This window comes from Onychostoma macrolepis, chromosome 15, assembly GCF_012432095.1.
Source record: "Onychostoma macrolepis isolate SWU-2019 chromosome 15, ASM1243209v1, whole genome shotgun sequence".
NCBI classification, from domain to species: domain Eukaryota; kingdom Metazoa; phylum Chordata; class Actinopteri; order Cypriniformes; family Cyprinidae; genus Onychostoma; species Onychostoma macrolepis.
In genome coordinates this window covers 16,732,174-16,751,773 of record NC_081169.1, presented here as the reverse complement: position 1 = coordinate 16,751,773, position 19,600 = coordinate 16,732,174, and the positions used below count along the sequence as shown (strand labels likewise).

The following is a 19,600-nucleotide window of genomic DNA, read 5'->3' as shown; positions in this document are numbered from 1 at the left end:
TTTTAATGAGGAAACATTACTGAGTGTGGCTTTAACAAGACAGAAAATAATGTGAACATGAATATGGACCATCTAAAAAGCATCTGCTAACAACTTGAGTTACGTCTCAAAAACAAGAGTAAAACAACGTCTGTGGAAATTTTAAAGGCATTACGCATGAGTCTGAATTGTATCAAAGTGAAGTAAGATTTAATAGGAGTCTGAAAACAGTTATCCAGTCCTTCTTACAGAGGTGCTCAGTCATTTGCTCTTTAGAAGAGCCGTGAAACGCCAGTCGGAGAGGGATCGCGTTATTGGACAGTGTGCTATACACCCGTCTGACTCAGAGCATGGCATTGGTGTGCAGGCCTGACATTCATGATCGGTCATAAGTGGGCGTTCCTTCTGTTCTTTGACGTTAGTGTTTGATTGGTCAGCTGTTGCTCTTGGCGTCACTGCGCTGCCAGCTGATCGGGAGGAGAGAAGCCGGTATGAGGGGAGTTGAAGCGGAGACTCAGGACGCAGCGATATGTGGGCTAGATTGTGAAATTTAGGACGTAAGACTATGGTGTCGTGTTGAAGTTGAGTAATTATGTTGTTAATGATTTCTGTGACACTCTGTTGAGTTGTCTTGAGCGGGTTAGGATTAGATATTTCAGCTGAGTCGCGCTTTAGCTCTTTGATGTCAGGAGTGATTTGAGGTTAAGGTGTGGCTTTCAGCAAAAGGACGAATTACTTAAATTGTAGCAGAGCTTATATTAAATTCTTCGATGTTTAGAGTAGCGTGATACATTAAAAGTGGGCAAGAGAGACTGGAAATGGGATCGGGACATGACCCAGGTCAGAATCGAACTTGAGTTCCCAATGAGCCAACCGCTTTTAAATGTCGTATGTGCGCTGCCTTGTGCGCCAGAACTGCGACTGAATTGAATCACAAGCGTTTTAACGCTTTTCGCGAGGATTTGATACGCGTGTGAGATATTTAAATCCAGGAAGCGTTCGGTTACACAACGGCGTCTAATCGTTCGATGACCGTTGCAACATTCGTTCTAACTTTTCGGAAGTGTGTGAAGTGAACCCACTTCAGAACGAATGGAATCTGTTACATTCCATTGGAAGAGATCGCGAGAGCTCTCGGTTCAGAGTTGAGCCGTACAGGGCGTGAGCCGTCCGCTAGTAGACAGTCTGTAGGCACTATGAGGGAAAAAAAACCATTGCGAAAATAAAGGATGTTACGCCAATTTTATGTGGTATCTGGGAGTCGAATCGCTTACCAGCGTGACATACGAATCGATCGACGAGAGAAATCGAGAATTCTGCCAGTGAAGTAACGTAAGTAGGTGTTGGACATTCCTCATTCAGAAGTTTTCGCTCAAAGGTGTTTGTCGAAAAACTCAATATCGCACCGATATCGATTTGACGCTATTTGTTAAGTCCAGTAAATTTAAACATGTCGCTGAGAATTAACACTGTATTAACACGGACAACTGATATAACAGTGGGCGTTACACTGCTTTCAGTTACAATATATTAAACTCATATCGCCTGACGTATTCGTGATTTTTTTTCTTTTTCTTTTTTTTTCTTGTAGTTTGCTCTCTTGTTTTTCTTGGTTGCATTATATTTATGCTCATTTTCAACTTTCGTAAGACGACAAAGAATAGGCCTTAAATGTATAATTAACCTAAAATGAATATTTAGTCATCAGTTAGCCACCTTCATGATGTTTTAAACCTGCATGGCTCATATAGAGAGCGATATTACACAGCCGATCCAGTCAAAGTGAATGGTGACTGGCCCTCCTATTCCGCCTCACATTTTCTCTTGTTTTTACAGAAGATAGAAAGTTTGTAAAAACACGAGTGTTAGTAAAAGACAAATTTAGAGCCTAATACGTCTGTTTAAAAAATGAATAACAAGAGCAGCAGGAGATTGTGCTATACGAGAGATGGCGAAGATAAAAATATTAGTTTGGGTAGTTGGCTAGTAGTGGTATATAAAACATGGATTTGGCCATGACACGACGCGTATACATCGCATCGCATACACTGATTCCTGTGAGGCGAGAGCATGGCAAATTCCTCAAGAACCCCACCCTGTATGGTGCGATACTATAGCCTACGAGTTTTTTTTCTTTTTCCCTTTGGGTTACTTGTTTCCTTTTTGTGTGTGTGTGTCTGCTTTATCTCACTTTTCTCTTTTCACATACAGCCTAACATCTGGAGTGAAGACCTCCATTTCATACCAATATCAACAGTATGTCATTAAATGGATTTCTTCTTACGTCTGAATGACGTCTGACTGCTGAAGGTAAGTTATGAAATATGATTGTTAGAGGTGACTCTTACCGGTGGTGAGGGTGATGTGTCAGAACTGATATCAAATATAATTTATAATAAAATTGTAGAGGCTGAAAAGATGATATTTGATAAAATCTAAAGAACTGTTCAGAGGTTGTGAAATGTCAATCTGGCCTTTAAATATCAAATGACAGAGCATTTTTAACTTATTTAACTTTATTTCTTGAATCAGTTCCATCATATCACCAGATGTCTTTTGCTCTTTAATTTGTGGATGGGATTAAGCAATCAAGTGTTGACAAACATCCTTAACTTGTGTTTATGCAACCGTTTTAATGGATTTCCTTGCTCCAGTAATTGTTTCAAGAAAGAAACGTTTTAAGCCATGACGTACCATATCGTTACTTATCAGCCTTACCAGAATTAAGCTAATGACTGAGGTTATGACATGTTAAAACTAGATTTTCCTTTATTAGTCACTTTGATTTACACCACATTATTACCCAATTTAGCTTTTTTAATGTTTTAATGAATATCTTTTTCCTTGATTTTATATTTCTTATGAACTGAGAGCTGATTATGAAATCTTATTGATTTACAATGAGACAAGCAAAAAATTGTCACATAACTGAATATGATATGCATATTTGTGTCAGGTTTTTAATAAATTAGATTAAATGCACTGAAACTACATTTAAAAAAAATGGAGTTTGGCTTTCTTATTTTTTTATAAATCTGTATTTTATCATTAACTTAAGAATGAATTATTCAGAATGAATGTTTCTGTTTAAATTCCAGAAGTTTAAGTGGTCATATGTTCTGTCTACGCACCTTATTTAGGGTAGATGCCATATTTAATATATATTTCCTGAATGAAAACAAGGCCCGTTTGCCTTGAAAACGGAGGTCCGTTTAATGCGTTGTTCTGTAGCTCAGTCTTGATCATTCAGCTGATGCAACATTGTTTGTCTCTTGACAAACTCTGGAAAATGTGTTATGAACTTGACGTACGACCTTAAAACAGCACAGCCTATAATTTTTTCTCTTGCAGCCTTGTTTTCATTTGTGAAAAATTAAATGGCGTCTACCCTGAATAAAGTCAATATGTCTGAATAAATTAAGGGCTGTAAAATGACGTACATGTCATTTATATACACTTTTTAAATAAGCAAGTTCAGATTGAAGTAGCTCATTAAAGAAGCAGCACAGTGTAGTTTATGGAAAAAGGAACATCTGTTCTCCTGCCCAGGGTAATCGCTATCCGTAGAAAGGTTGGACATCACAGATCTATGTATACAGGTCTAATTTTCTTGCAGTCTTTTCAAATCAATGAATTCAGTAAGGGCAACTCTTATTTCCTGATTCAAGTGTCTGTGCAGCTAAAAGTGGGAGTGCGGGAGTTTTTTTGCAGGGAAATGTTTGTTTTGTGAACCCATTGTCTGGTCTTGCACTTGCGTTTGCTGCTAAATGAGTTTATTCTTCATTCAAGCGTGGCTGGAAAGATACCGAAATATAACACAGGAGTTTAAATCTCCCTGGACAGTCCGTGCACTGAATGGAGAAATCGCTAAGGAGGATGTTTGATTGCTATTCAAGGTATCTGCTGTTCAAATGCTTCCTCTGTTTAGTTTTTGACATTTATTGGCTTTACTGTGAGGCCTTTGTAAAACGTTGAACTTTTCTGAGTTCATATTTTTGCTTCCTCTTTAACGCTGGGCCCTCATGGATTTTCATGAATAGATCTGTGTGGACGAACAAACCATAACATGGAACTCCGACAACTGCATTCGTGGACATACGAGGAGAAATGTCATATCATGGAGAGTTTTGGAACCACACCCTTAGCATTACACACTTTCACTGTTCTGCAGGCCTCTTTGACATTTAGATTTTTTTTTTTACACTCTCATTTGTGGAGGTTTGAGTTTTTAAGTGGTTTTTCTGGAGTCTTGGCACACATTCCACCATTGCCTCTGTAATTGGTGCGGTATCGTGCCGCACAGACTGTGAGTGGGTTTTTTTTGCAGATGAAGCTCGGCTGTGACAGTGATTTGCCTCTTTGGCAGGTGGCTGTAGTTGTCTTGAGTGTGGGAGGGGAGGATCTCAGAAGAAGGTCTGCTGTTGTCTCAAGGACAGCGGAGCTTCCCGTCTGTGCAGCCCCGCAGTCCTGTGGGACCAAATGCTGGACGCTCAGGCAGTTTGTGCCACGAGGTTTCAGGAAGTGAGCCTGCAGAGCTTCTGTCCACATTTTCATCCCCAGTAACGTTACGCAGTTGGCTACCTTGCAATACCTTTTCGCTGCGATGATTCGGCACTGTCAGAGACTTGTAGACTTCTAGAGTGAGTTTGCTTCTGCTGTCTACCCTGAGGGACCTGTATAATCTCCCTTTGATTAAATGGGCTGCAGGCTTTGTGCTCTACACCGCCATGTAAGTGACCCAGTTTGGGGTTTTGTGCTATTGTTCTTCATTGAATTTCTGTCCTCGACATACAAGGCGGCGCACACATACGATGCCCCGAACTCTAAATAACGAGCTCATTCATTCTATACAGGGGAAAAACGGGTTTGTTTAAAACCTGTTGACTTCACTTGTGGGCTATATCTCTTTCTCTCTTTTAAGGCAGCCAAGCTAGTTCACCTCAGCAGTACAGAGTGTGAGCTGGCCCAGCTCTGTGGGAGGGTGGAGTCAGTCCAGAACGGCGTATCTCAGACAGCATGGAGGGCCTCTGCAGACAGAATGGAATTTATACCATATGCACCAGGCATCCCAGGAATGCATGGCACAGAGACTTGACCAACGGAAAGAACTGCAAAAAGCGCAATGGAAAGGGTGAGAGACAGAGAGAGGGCGGGAGGGCAAGCTGCAGGAATGAACCTGTTGAGCATAATTCCATCAGTGTTTCCTAAGGAAATAATTAGTCCGCTTGACAGGCTATAGGTTTCACATATATTAGCTATTTAACTGAAATATAAAACACATTAACTATGTAATATACAGCTCTGAAGTTTGGGGTCAGTACTTTTTTTTTTTTTTTTGGAAAGAAATTTAAAAAGAAATTAATACTTAATACAGCAAGGATGCATTAAATTGACCAAACGTGACCGTAAAGACATTTATAAAGTTACGAAATAAATATTTGCTCAAAAATATTAACCAGCTGTAAGTAATATTTCTTGAGCTACAAATCAGCATATTAGATTGATTTCTGAATGGCCACTGAAGACTGTAATTATGACTACTGAAAATTCAGCTTTGTCATCACAGGAATAAATTATTTTAAAATACATGATTGAAATGGTAATATTTCAGTATCATTGTTTTTGCTGGATGTAGTTTGATCAAATGTGTGCAGCCTTGGTGAGCATAAGAGATTTTTCATAGACATCTTACTAACCCCAAACTATTGAATGATAAAGTGTGTATATATTTATATAGCTTTGTGTCATTTTCAGTTGCATTACTCTCGGCAAATCAGTTGTACTCAGTAAGTAATTTTGGCTGAGTCATTCGCCGTGTTGCGGAATCATCCTAGTGTAGATTTGTCATTGTTTTACGTGAATTTGAACCGAGACATTCTCATTCAGTCTGATTTACCCATGGCATGGCATTAAAAGCATGATTGAGTCAAATCAAAGCTTTTGCTTCCTTTGCTGTGCTGGGAGAGGCAGCTGCCGCTGATCGTCGCTAACATTGTGAGCTATGATTCAGAGTTCGGCGGGTGGGGTGGGGGAGAACAGGCGATGCTTTGTCATTACAACAACCAACATTATGAAAGAAGCTTCATTTGAGTTACTGCTTATTCATGGTTTACCAGCTGCCATCAGCTTCCTTTTGCATGTGCTGCTAATACAGAATGTTCCTCTGTAGAATGTAGTCCAGTGTAACCGCATCGGAGAGGATCAGGGAGGAGGCCTGGACTTGCTAAAGCTGTGTACTCAGGCACGCACGCTTACAAGCAGCAGGGCTGTAGCGCTCCTTAAGCAATGATTTGCCACATCTCACACTTTTTTTTTTTTTTTAACTGAACCTGATTCATCAAGTTCACAGAACAGGGTTTAAATGGGTCTTTGGCTGTGCCACAAGCTGTGTTTCACAAAATAACGAGAAGTTGAAGCCTTGTATTTAATCTTGGCCAGATGTTCTGCATTCTTCAGTGCTGCAATCTGCATTTCAGAAGAACGAGCTAAAGAAAGCACAATTACCTCCAAGTTCCAAACTTCCCTATTTTTCTCAAGGCAGTACCCTGCAGCATGTGGCAGTCATTGCAGTTCACATATACATGTGCCTGTGATTTTCATGTTGTAGAAGTATGCTCCATTCATGCCGGCCAGTTGTGACCCCCCCTGCAGTGTGAATATGTGTGGGATGCTCATCACATTTTTAAAGGCTCTGACCGCTTCCTCTGGCTACATGTGGGCTTCTGGAGCTCTTGTTTGAGATTTATAGAAACCCCACCCCTCAGCCCTGATATTAGCAGGAGATTACATGAATTCCTGAAATGGCTTCGCCGCTTCCGCGTTGCCCCACAGTCATTTCCATTGTATAACCCAGCTGGAATTTCCTCTTTTATATCAAACTGTTTTGCGTGCATGGTTTTTCTGTTTGTCAAGCGTCTGGAGGAAGTCGCATAGCGGTTTAGAGCGGTCCGTCTTGGATGTCAGAGGCACGAATAGTAGGCGGCTCTTGTTAGTTTCTGAGTCCTTGCACAACCATCATCTTCATGCTGGGGAAGCAGTGACAGGGTGGGTCTGCTGGGATGCAAATGCACACTTAAATGTGCCACACCCCTTTTCCTTTGGGGTTCCTCGGATGAATTCTCCTGCATAAGCTCAGGCTTTGGCTAGACATTTCAGATTAAGGCTAAGATTACCTTCCTTGAGCGCTTTAGACTTTCTGTGGCCGTAACTTGGCCGTGACATGTAGATTTGTGTTCATCTGAACTATATATAGACTTTCATGTGTCTTGCCCTGTACGCGCAAGCACTGCCGTTCACACTTCATCAATTTTGGGTTGGGAGGGCGAGCATGCCTGCACCAAGACAAATTCTGGGAGTCGAGAGGAGGAGCAGGATGTATGCGTGACGTCTGTGTCCCGGACGAGCCCTTGGTAAGTCTTCCTGTTTACCTCATCGACTTCACAAACAAACGAACATCATCAAAAAGCCTTTTGGGTACAGGTGCGTTTTTCTCTATAACGATTCGTTCCGATTTCTTCCCCTTCCTGGCATCTGCCATTTTTTTTTTTTTTTTTTTTTTCCCCATCTTTTCATCTGTGCATTAGTGAATGGCATCCATTTCTCAATGTCTGCACTTCTCCATTTCTCACTGTTGCCTGCCCGTCGGTTGACTCATGCCGTGATTCATGGCAGAATTACTGGAGCCGCCTCAGCATTTGAAGCATCGCTGTTGGAACGGTGATTGCCTGGCCTCTTCAAAGGGCTTGATGCAGGCACAACGATGCATGATTAAGGATGGAGCTGAAATGCAAGTGGTCATTCCACTCTGTGCATATGTAAAGGCTGGTGAATAATGCGCACGAGCTGCGTGACACGGAGGAGAATGGGTAATGGAGTGGACGGGATGGGACGAGCTCAGGCATCTGCCCTAAAGTCACATAAAAACGGCTTTGGACACTCAGACATTAGGACCAGATGGAAACTCTGGAGTTCTCTCTTTCAGAAAGTCAAGAAGTGGGTTCGCATGGCAGACTGGGATCTGTTAAAATGTGGCGTGTTTGTGGAGGCATTTATTTCAAAAGTTCTGCAGCCACCGACTTCTGATTGTAAAGAGACTGTCGTTTTTTTCCCCTCACATGCAGATGATCTCCTTGCATGCTGTGTCATGTGGCATTTCATAACTAAAATGGATTCTTATATCCCTCAGGGATTTAGTGGTTTCCTTCCAGAGATTCTTACTGCATTCTGCCAGTTTATGGCTCCAACCTCGCATTTTTCCACAGTAGCAGAAAGACAAGAGACTTTCAACCGCTGGGTGTGGTTCTCTCTCTCCTCTCATTTTCTCTACTGTACTCCCTGTGAGAGCCTCTGCTTGACGGGACAAGCATGACAGGAATGTAACATCTCCACTGTTGGCCTCGTCTCTGATAAACAGAGAGCTTTCACCTTTCAAAGCCGGTTTCCCTTAATAATCATTATCTCTGTTCAGATAAATACAGGATTTCACTTTAATTAAAGATCCCCCTTCTTCACCCACCCTATTTGGTCACTTCCTGATTATTCATCTGGAAGCTGAAGTGAATGACTAATGCATTGATCCGTAGCTCATTTTGGTAACCGTTTATGTGGGTGTTGAAGACCGTAATGACTAACGGCTAAATCAAGTATAGGTGAATGTGTATCTGTTTAGACAGAGGGTGTAACACTGCTTGCTTTGAGAAATCTGACTTGTGACCTCCTCCCCACTGTCTTCCAGATGTTGGGCAAGCCCATTTGACCCTAAACCGCCGTCTTTGCCAATTGGCTTGAAGTGTACCTTTGTATTTCACCTGCCGCTCAAGCTGTTCGGTGTCTCCCGGTGATGTGAGCAAGCTGTCCGTCTTGGACGCCGTCACTAGACAGCTGATGCAACAGTTTGGGTGCAGTAAGGAGCACTAGAAATGGAGGTATAACAGTGTTTTTTGCCACCACCCAACCTCCCATCTTGAGCCGTCTGTGGGCTATTGATTAATTGGTTCATTTGAAAGGGGTAGAAAGGGCTATAGGGAGGAAAATGTAAGCAGACGCTGCAGAGAGCGAGAGAGGGGCACATACTTCACCATTTCCCATTGCCTTGTGGAGCAGTCTGACTGTAATTGTTTGGGAAGCTTCCACAGCTTTACAATAAATCACTCCTTGGGAACACTGTGTTCTGTGCGACAGGATTTGTAGGCATTGTGTGTTTGTATATGTCGGTGAGTCATAGTGTGTGTGTGTGTGTGTGAGAGAGACGGCAAGAGTTTAAACATGCTCCATTGTGTCCGGTGCTGACCACTTGTTAGCCTGTGGCTCTCTGAGCATCTTGACTGGGTGGGGACATCAAAGACCATGCGAAGGACCAGTGAAAATACACATCTTTTTTTCCTGGGAGTGGGTTGGAGAGAAGTGTCTGGCTTTTCCATAACTGCATGTTATTCAGCTCCGTTTTGTCTGTGCCGCCCATTCTGTGGGGTTAAATCCATGGGTGTCATGATTTTAGAGAGCACATTATAACGGACAGTGGTGTGTGATTGTGTTTAAGTCTTGTAACCGAAGCTGACGGCCCTCCCTGCCTGCAGTGTCCTGGACATAGAAGGATCTTATCTCCGCCTTCAGACAAAGGACGATTCAACTGCCCCGGTGTCTGATAACAACAGGCTTAAGACCCAGCGGAAGGGGGAAGCTGCAACTGAATGTGATTTCCGTCACTGAAAACAAAATAGATGCAGTGAGCATCCATTTCTTCTTTGGATTTGTTCAGACTCTAATCTTTTTTTTATTTAAATTTTTTTTTCTCACATGCACGTTATATGTATAGAATATTGGTTATCTCACCATATTGTCAGCTGAAGTTAAAGTAAACTGCTAAAGTAAAATCTCAAAATGAATTTCCATATTTCATACTGTACATTGTAATGTTGTGATGCCTGAAGTCACTTGTAGCATTTACAGTAAAACAATTTATTGTTTTTAGGTTAGTGTATTTGGACAAAATAGTGTTTTTAATGTTGGTCATTTATTAAGTATCAAACATGAAAATAAGTCTTGATTTTTCCAGTTTTGAGCAAAATGTACTGTAAATATCTACATTCCTAGTCACATACATGTAGTTAAAAATCTGATTAAAGTGTGTATAAAATAATTATATAAATGTATACTTTTTCACTTCAAAACTTCCAATTGAGTTCCATATAGAAATGTTGTCTACAGGAAATTAATCCGTAAAACCAAACCGTATTTGTGCAGTGTGAACGCAGCCTTTCTCACTCCACTGCGTTTGTTTCTCCATCAGGCAGCTCAATGAGTATGGGCAGATCATCCATGCTGTTTGGCAGGAGTTGGCATTTGCGAGTTGTGGGTGAGAACGTGTGTGTGTGTGTGCGTGTGCAAGAGACAGAGGGAGCAAAGCTGAATGTGTGTGGGAGTGCCAGTCTAGGGCCAGTCGGTGCTTTGCAAACTGGACCCTTTTCTGTGGTTCAGCAAGGTCAGTGGGTTCATGAGGCCGTACCCATACAGCACTCGTCCTTGAACTGCTTTCCAGCCTCCTTTAGCGCTGTGCAAGATCAATGGGAGAGTGAGGCCCAGAGACTGCCTGTCTGTGAGAGAAAAAAGTCAGAAAGGAAATGAAACCATACTTCATGAGGGAAGAATGAATGGCCTGATTTTTGACTGCATACAGGAGATTCTTTGGTTAAATGAAGCAGATGTGTTTGAAAATGAAACTAAACCTTCAAGTCAATTGGATAAAGAGAGACCTTTAATGCGGTGTGAGTGGTAGATGGTCTCCCTGCAGAACAGTTCGAGCATGATCAAACGCTTGGGTCCTGTGCACAGGCAGCGGATCTATCTGTACTCAATTAAAGGCAGGAGTTGAGCTGAGTGAATGAATGCTGAAGCAGTAGCAGGCCTGCAATACCTCAGGGGCAAAGAGCACATGACTAGACCGCCACTCTTCCTCTCTCTCCCTTTCTGTCTCTTTCTCGTTTGCTTGGCTGTGGCAGTGAAAATGGAAAAAAGCCACTGTTTAAACTTTATTTCTCTTTTCCATCCACCCTGTCTGTTTTCAATTTTCTTGGATGAAGGCTGCTTAAAGTGAATTTGATAAGAGTTATAGGGTATGATAACAAGGGATGTCAAATCACCGGTACTCTTGACACCACTAGTTGTCATATTCCATACAGATACTAATATTAAAAAATCTAATGATGTACCTGTCTTTCTACAGTATTCGTAGTACCGATATGCGTGTGTGCTTTGTGAAAATTGCTTGTGCCTTGTGGTGATGTGACTGTGCGTTTGAATGTTCACATTTTTTGATCAAAGTGTCAAGAAATGGTCATTAACATCAATCAAACAAAAATATAAAAACGTGATAGAACTCTTAAAGAGAATGTTAAATGTTTGTCTTTTCTTACTGAATGATTTACGATTATTACATTTTAATTTACTCTTTATTGCTTGATTAATTTAAGCAATGTTTAAGCAGATATTTAAATCAATATTAATAACTTTTTAAACGAATGCATATATGTTCAATAGAATATTAGTTTTTTACCTTGATTTAAAAAAGTATCAATATAGAAATTGAAAATTGTTTCATAAACCTGAATATAGAAGCTCCATTTCTTTGTTTCATTTTTTTTAAAATATAGATGACACTTTATATCACAATTGATAATTTAATGAAAGTGTGTTCAATAGCATATTAGATTGTTGCTTTGGTATCAAAATTGGTTTCGAGAATCATGAAGATTCACTGGTTTTGGTATTGGTGACTGAATTTACCTTACCTTAAAGAATAATAATGAACTTTTTTAAATAATTTTGCTGTTTTGTTGTTATAGCTAACTTGCTATTATTGTCTAAATTGCATCTTATTTCTCCTCAAACATCCCTTTCTTTCTTTGCCTCTGCAGATTCTGCCACACCCTATTCCCACATTTTCTGCCGAGTATCGGGAACAGACTCCGGGAAGCCCACTGGCTGACCTGCAGCAGTTCTTCACTGGCAAGCTTTATGTCCTTGTGTACCAGCTAAAGCTGCCAGCTGAAGAACTGTTGTGGTTGGCTCTTTCCTGGCGTGTCAGCACAGAGATGGCAATGCAGATGTAACAGCATCATTCCAGACAGTCGATGAGGCTGTCTCAACCAATCCTGGATCAGACGGATCCCATTTTTGTCGGTCCCTCCTGCAGCCTGCTCACGTGAGCTGTCTGAGCTTGGCTATTCGTTCTTCTCAGGCATAAACAAAGGCTACCATACGGGGTCCATGCTGACTCAGCCACATTCCTGGCCCGGTGAGGGTCCCTTGCCCTTATTTGGGTGTGGAGCAGTACGGGAGTGGCATTCTGTGCTCTCAACTGAGCTGAGAGAGGTGGCCATCTTGCTCTTCTGCTGTAGCAAATGGTGGACCTGACATTTAGTGGGCGGAAACATTAAGTACTACTGAAAGTAGTGTTCTTATAGATGTTTCCATGCATTCTGGAGACGTGCCCAGGCTTTGACGTGTTTGTGTGTTGAAAGTCGCAGAGATCCTCCAGGGAACAACTGATAAAAGACTGCAGAGTGTAACTTCCTCTTTCCCTTTCGAGGCCGTTCTATTGCGTGAATATGATTTTTTATGAGCTTGTGCACACTATGTATGCGCATAACCTTGGTCACACATACAGTTTGGCCTATATACACATCCTCGTCACATCAACCGACCTTACACAAGCCGTAAGCTCCTCAAGGCTGACTTCTTCAGCACAGAAAACAGGATATGAAAATGCGTCCCTCTAATCCTCCCAGCCAGATGAAAACTGAGAATATTCTAGGCATTTAGTAGAACCAGATGCCGCGTGCCTTAAATATGCTCTCCGTTCCACTCCCTCCAAACATGTACAAGATCATGCCACTCTCTGACCGAGCTCTCAACCATGTAACCGTACCTATAGTTCTGACCTCCTCTCAAGGGCTTCTTCAGGTCACGGGCGAAGATCGCCTGCGTGATCCGCTCTACTCTAATGTCAATCTCTCCACAAGTGCATTAAAAGATTGTTGAGGGTCGTTGTCTCAGCTGCTCTTAAAGAAGCTCGGCCTGTCTGTGTTTCAGGTGCACTTAGGCCGTAGATAGTACAGAGCGCTACTCCCGCTTTAACCCTCTTTAGGGCCAGACGGTAAGGGTTAATTTAGATTAGATTACTATGAAAATCCAAATGAACAGACTTGCAATATGGGCAAATGTGATTGAATGATGTGATGCTCAAATAAAAAATAAAATGGCTTTGGGGAAGAATTGCCTTGTTTATTTTTACTTAAAATTAAAAATGTGATTTTTATTTTTTTGTTGTGGTTATAAATTCTCTATAAACATGATTTCTACATCCTAGATTTTCTTGTCGAATTTTTAAAACTTTTCAAGGTGAAGATTCAATTTAGTGTAGTAGGTTATGGTTAATCTTTTTTTTTTGTTGTTGTTGGAGTTTTATGGCTAGACTGATGGCCTTGTATTCAAAAAGGTCACTTTCGAGCCTCTTTCCCACCATTTAATACAGTGGTACTAATTAATTTAACGGCCTACTGTGAAACAAAACACTCTTAAATCTAAATATATTTATTCAGGGAATTATTTTTCATTGAATCGTGCCTCTCAAAGCATTCTTTCAAGGAACAGGCCAAAAGGCAAAATATGTTGCACGCTATGATCCCTCGTAGACTAACTACTAAATAGATGTCAATGCTGTTTGTTTTTTGATTTTTTTTTTTTTGGTCTCATATGTGGTACAAGTTGAAATATCTTTTTGCGGACAACTTGTCGAACTGGAACATTCCTTAAATGTGAGATGGGTCACAGAGCCCTTTTTGTTCAATTAAGGTTGAGCTTGAAAGGGCCCCACAAGTGCAAAATAATCCCAAATGGCAGAGGTCAGATACCTCACAGTTACTTTGCACCAGGGTAAAGGGTGCTCGGATCACCCGCCAGGGATCTTCAGCATACCTTCGACATTTTAGATAATGTTTAAACTTAAGGTCGAAAGCACGCGTACTGTACAATGGACAGTTTTGCATTCAGAAGTAGTTTATAAAGATGTCTAATATTTTTAAATTTGAACATTCTTATAAACATATCTATGCACAACAACAAACATAGTCTGGTTTCTGTACATTTTCAGGCATATACTATTAGCATTATTATTATTTTCAGAAAATCAAGTTCGTCACAGTATAAAATTCAAGGAATTTTGGATCAAGTCCAATTTTATGTGTTTCATAAATGTTTTTTTTTTTGGTCTCATGGTTTGTTCTTTGCAAAGGGTAAGCAGCTGCATCTGGAACAACTTGTTCGGACTTTAATTCAATTTAAATTGGAATGAGCGTAGGAATTTAAGATTCATTGGTACACCATGTTTCACACGCCATGTTCCACACTCATTCACACAAAATCTGTTCATGAAACAGAAGTCCATTTGGGTGGACTGATGAAACATTTATCTCCACATGGACTGCTTGGACACAAGTGTGAAAGAACAGATCCAGACTTGGTGCAAAGGGGTTTTACAACTCGTCTAAATTCCCCCCGGCCGCAGGGTTAAAGCTGCTTAACCAGATTACCTTGAGTTCCAGGCAAGCAGGAGATCATTCACCTGATGAAACATCCATGTCGCAACACTGTTCCAGCATCCCACAATCCTGCCTGACCTTTGCCCTTAGGCATGTGGCACGCCGGTGCCTTTTTCCTTTTACCGGGTCAATGTACCACAGTCTGGCTGTTGCACAGCGGGTGTCATGTAACCCGTCTGACTGGCAAGCGGCACAATGTGTAATTCAGTACCGTACAATGGCCTCAAGAGGCTGAGGATGATTCATGGTGACTGTTCGGTCGTATAGCCAGGAAGAAAACCAAAGAGAGTCACATGGAATGTAAGGCTGTCATTCTCATTTACAACATGTACACTACAGGGCTCCATATTTTTATATCCGCATCCCACCTGATCATTGACACTCACTGGGGGAATGGCCTTTGGCCCAGATTTCCAGCGTTTAAATGTTCCTCATTTGTTTAAATCAGTGCTGACGTACATGACCCTTCCTTTACTTCTTGTCAGTGTGCATTAAAGGGATAGTTCATCTAAAAATCTTAATGTAGTTCCAAACCTGTATAACTTTTAATTTTTCCATGGAACACAGCATAAAAATATCTTTTTTTTTTTTAATAAGCTCAAAAAAAAAAGCCATATGAGTTGCATGAAATGTAATTTCACTCAGTATATTTGTAAATGCATGTTTTGAATGATTCATCCATGTATGTTTTAGTGGAAAGGTTTTTTTTTTACCTACAACCTCTCCAATCATTTAGTTTGAATAACTCCACCCATTTCTTACAATTGGCTGCAAGCTTGCATTCAGATCTACCTCCATTTAATCAATAATCGACGGACAGAACCAACATTTTTTTTCTTTCTCTATAATGTTTAATTTGGATGGATGTCATTATGGAAGAAAAAAAAAATCTGTCGCTACTTTAATTTCATTGCGACTTTTAACCAATAAGAACCCTTTAGCTCCCACACTAGCATGTGTTTTTGTATATCATGTCGGTAATATGTTTCATTTGTGATTAATGTGTTTTTGGGCCCTGTGTTAAAAAAAAATTGACAAATATATGCATATTTGAGCACTCAAACCTCACCGTTCTTCTTGTAAATGGGGACGTTTGTAGGGGCTTCAACTCCTAGTCAAAAACAAGCGGCCCTCTTACCGGGTCCATGTTCAGGCCCTGTGATTAGAGCCGCTCTCCACAGTCTGGTGAATTCATTAGATGCTGCTGGAAAATCCCATATGCAGGGTGTCTGAGGGCCGGATGACTCAGAGCATATGTACACCCACCAATGTATGAGTAAGTAACTGGCCTCCCGGTTAAATGAAGCAGTGTGATACATATAGCAGCATGCAGCCGACGGATCCAGAAATAGCCAGGGGAGAGACCCTATTAGGAAAATCCTAGAATGAAAAGGTGAAACATTGATTAAAGGAGTACATTTCTGAGCAGTTGAGGAGGGATTGATAGAGAACAGGAAGAACAAAAATGTAGGGGAAAATAGGAGGCAGTTCAAATTCATTGTGAATCATTAATCTGTCATCTCTGTACCTTCATGCTTAATCCCAGCAGTGACGTCATCACAGGACCTGTCCACCAGACGATGATTCCCTTCTCTGTTTAAAGGCTGGTTATGTAATTCCATGGAAAGTCTGACCAGGGGAACTACACGGGCTAGACAATCTCATTAAAGGGACACGATGCCTCGGCGTACGTCTCCCTCAACACTCTCCCTCACCTCACCTCACAATTGAGCTTTGAGCCACGCGTTCACTGCCTTTTTTATATCACTATTACTTTCTGTTTGGAACATTTCTATGTACTGTAGTTTCTTGAATATTAATGACACTGTACAGTACATACAGCAACCTGCTTTAATTCTCTGACCTCATCATGTGATTTTCTCTGTCACTGGTTTGTCAGCCCTCCTCTCATCTAAAAGAGATGAACTGTGTTGCCAGGTGGCAAAACGTTGGATTGTTTTGGGGCGAACAAGACAACCTGACCGTTAATCCTCTTTTTAGACTTAAGTCTATACCACTAATTATGCGTATTTAACTTTGTTTAGCTTGAAAGGGCACCTAGGTTCAAATCATTTTGTTTATATAAGCAATATATTAAAATAAGAAAATTATATATTACATTTATATGTTACACACACAATAATACTCTTTTAAATATCTTGTGGGTCAGTTTAAATACCTCATTCCACCATGTCATTGACACGCAGAGACAATAAATATAAAGCTGTTCTGCAGCAGTGTGGTTTGAGGAATGTATGTAGTTCCTGTTTCCTCGTGAGGAGTACAGTGTGTCCATGTGAACAGGGTAACATGACATCCAACAGCAGCATGGCATGGGGCCTAGTGCTATTGTTTAATGAAAAAGGAACAGTGCCGTTTCCCACACTGGCTCATTGTTGCTCTCAGCTGATCTGTCTCAACGGGCTGAGGCCTGTCAAACCCTGCATTTAGGTTAGTAAAGCTATTTAAGCAATAACATGAAGAAGAATGCTATTAGCCATGTGGTTGTTGTACAATACTGTTGGTCGGACAAAAAGACGATTGCAAGATATTGCTGCGGTACAACAGTTAAATAAACAAGAAATTAATATTGAGTAATTTACATTTTACAAATGCCAGTTATTTTGTGTATGTGTGTTCCACTAACAAGACAAAAAAAAAAAAATTGTTCCGAACAAGAGTGTGTTGAATTTCATGAATGAATTAGTGTTAATGAACAAATCAGTTGATTAAATGATTCAATGACTCACTCATAAGGACAACACGTTTTGTGTAGAGATGGGAGAAACAAACCTTTTCGAAGTTTCGAATCAATTAAACCAGCTGCTTTGCAAAATGATTCACTCTTTTGAAGTGCTCGAAAGACCACATGCCTGCTGGTCAAAACTGTGTAAACTGTGCAACAAAAATTCAGGCCAAAACATGCACAAAACAGTGTTTACAAACCCATTGCAAATGTTTTATTGAAACTATAATACATTAAATGCAATTACATTAATAAAGTACCATTAAATATGAAATGTCTGTATGATATGTATTTAGGGGCCAAGCACCGAAGGTGCGTAGGCACATATTGTATCGTTGGCGTTCTTATTATTCTTCTTCTTCTGTTTCTTCCGCTCTTGAGTCTATGGCAGCCCATAGAACCGCTTGTGGGAAAGTTGTGAAATTTGGCACACTGATAGAGGACAGTCTTAACATTAACCAAAGCAAATTTGGAGTCTCTATCTCAAACCCTCTAGCACCACCACTTGTACAAAATTTCACTCATGTTTTTGCTAATACCTTTTGAACTGTAAGGCACAGAAGGGAAATATTTTTCCTCTGAATCCTTGGTTCATGCAGAGTCAAAAAAAAGTCCAAAAATAAAAAATTGTAAGGTTTAGTTTTTTTTGCTATTTTTAATTGTTCGTAAAACCTACTTTTTCGAACTCGTCCTAGACAATTTGTCCAATTTTCACCAAAATTGGCTCAGATCATCTTTAGACCATGCTGGCAAAAAGTTATAGAATTCAAGTTGATTCGTCAAACCGTTCTCGAATAACGCGCAAACGAATTCTACAAAAAGCACGCAAAAATGGATGAGGCTACATCTCCGCAACGGTTTGGTGTATTGAGACCAAACTTGGTGTGTGTTATAACAAGCATGACCTGAGATGATCTGCAGTGTTTCGGCGCTGTGCCACCTAGTCATCAGGAGATATGAAAAATGCATATTTTTGCTTATAACTTGTTTTGATTTGGTTTGGCCAAAAATCACAAAACTGTTCTCTTTAGATTAGGTAATTTTCCCATGTCAGCCATTTTGGGCGTCGGATATTTTGAATTATGTCGTAAAATGTTATATTTTTTTACGAACGCATTGGCAAATCGTTACAAATCTCGGTATGTGTCTTCAGCACCGTGTCTTCAGCACCATGCCCTGATGGTACTCAAAAAGTTTGAGGGGAACCGCCACCTGGACAAAAGTTATAAAGAAATGTACAAAAATGCTAATAACATTTGAATAAATTGGGCTATTGTAATGAAACTAGTCTCATTATAGTCTCTGTGTCATGATGAGAACATCGATACCAAACTTCCTGTCCACTATTTTGATTCATGTTGAAAACCTAATTTTTCGAACTCCTCCTACACCGTTGGTCCGATTTTCACCAAATTTGACTCGGATCATCTTCAGATGATGTTGGCAAAAGTTATGGACTTCGTGTTGATATACGAAACAGTTTTCATTTAGCGCATCAACAAATTTGCTGGAAAGATGCCAAACTGGATCTGAGGTTGTATCTCTGCAAAGCTTTGACATATTTACACCAAACTTTGTATGTGACATTGTAACCTCACATTGACCAGGCCACATCATTTTGGTCACAGCACCACCTATTGAAACCATTCATTAACAATTAATTATGACATTTCAAAAAATGCTAATAGTTTTTGATTGCATTAGCCTATTGTAATGAAACTGGTCTCAAAATATTACTTGGGTCATGCTGGCAACATAGATACCAATTATGCCATAGTTGGCTGAACGTCCTGTCCGCCATTTTGATTTATGTCGAAAACTTTTTCGAACTCCTCCTCGACCTTGGTCCGATTTTCACCAAAGTCGCATCAGATCATCTTCAGACCATGCTGATAAAAGTTATTGATTGTGTGTCGATAGACAAAACCATTTTTGTATAGCGCCGCTACAAATTTGAGGCATAATGCCAAAGTGACTCTTAGTCTGTATCTCTGCAAAGCTTTGACATATTGACACCAAACTATGTGTGTGCCATTGTCACCTCACACAGAACACACCGCATATATTTGATAACAGCGCCACCTATTGGTCAAAAGTGATAAGCCAATAAATCATATTACTAGTGGTTGTATTTTTTATTTTTTCAGGCATTTTGACTAAAATCACCTTAAAATGGTTTGAATTACTCATTGCTGCAGTTGGTCTGATGCTTGCTTCTGTAGTGCTTGGCCTTGTAATTTCTGCTTGCAACTATATTTTTTAATTATAATTATTCATT

At 40.4% G+C, this 19,600-nt stretch overlaps 1 protein-coding gene across 1 annotated transcript in view; it reads left to right on the top strand.

Annotated features, from left to right (window-relative positions):
• Positions 1–460: 460 nt before the first annotated feature.
• Positions 461–19,600, top strand: part of aipl1 (aryl hydrocarbon receptor interacting protein-like 1) — a 33,836-nt gene continuing 14,696 nt past the window's right edge. The window contains 2 exon segments of the mRNA XM_058745092.1: positions 461–2,082; positions 2,191–2,289. The gene's annotated coding sequence lies outside the window, so the exon portion shown is untranslated.